The sequence below is a fragment of the Chrysochloris asiatica genome, unplaced genomic scaffold (assembly GCF_000296735.1).
Source record: "Chrysochloris asiatica unplaced genomic scaffold, ChrAsi1.0 scaffold00140, whole genome shotgun sequence".
Classification (NCBI taxonomy): domain Eukaryota; kingdom Metazoa; phylum Chordata; class Mammalia; order Afrosoricida; family Chrysochloridae; genus Chrysochloris; species Chrysochloris asiatica.
The window spans coordinates 4,220,099-4,221,013 of record NW_006408658.1 but is presented as its reverse complement, the minus strand read 5'-3'; the positions used below and the strand labels follow the sequence as shown (position 1 = coordinate 4,221,013).

The 915-nt window shown below is 33.2% G+C and overlaps 1 pseudogene; it reads left to right on the top strand.

Moving 5' to 3' along the window:
• On the top strand, positions 1 to 633 carry LOC102812051 (annotated as a pseudogene).
• The last annotated feature ends 282 nt before the right edge of the window (positions 634 to 915 follow it).

Genomic DNA, 915 nt, shown 5'->3' with positions numbered 1-915 from the left:
ATGGACCTCAGACCTAATCATACAATTATTATCAACAACATGAATGATACAATTAAAAAAGAAGTTTGGCCATGTAGATATTGTGGCTTTAAAGACTGTGAAAATAAGGGGGCAGGCCTTTGTTATATTTAAACAACTAGGCTCATCCAAAATGTCTTGAGACAGTTACAAAGATTTCCATTCTATAGTAAACCAATGCAAACCCAATATGCAAAAACAGATTCTGATACAATTTCTAAAATGTGCAGCACGTTTACTGACAAAGAGATGAAAACAGAAATGAAAAAAGCTAAAACTGTGTAACAAGTAGTAACAACCACCAACAAAAATCTTAGTGAGGGTCCACCAAAGTCAGCAAACGCACAAGGATATGCAAACTATATTTTATTTTTTAGTAATTTACCAGAAGAGACGAATGAGATGATGTTACCCATGCTGTTTAATTAGTTCCCTAGTTTAAAGGAAGTATGCTTGGTACCTGGTAGGTATAGCATTGCTTTTGTTGAACTTGAAAATGATGGGCAGGCGGGAGCTGCCAGGGATATTTTATAAGGCTTTAAGATCACACCATCCCATGCCATGAAGATCACCAATGCCAAGAAACAATTTGGCATTTGGGATTATCTTCTTTAAAGGACCCTGCTTTATGTATAGTGTCTGTTTTGATAATTTTTGGTCAGACCATTTTATTATAGGGAGCCAGGAGGATTGTGAAAATAAAACATTTTTGGATATAAATTATTACTTAGTCTTACTTTTGCCTTAATGAGCTGTGAAGTATGAAAGCCTTAATTTTGTACAATAAACTTTTATTTGTATTGTTTAAAAAAAAAAGATTAATACCATATATTGTCTTGAGCATATGAAAGTATTGTTAATTTGTTTATTCAAAAGGGAAAGTCTGAGAATAAGGAT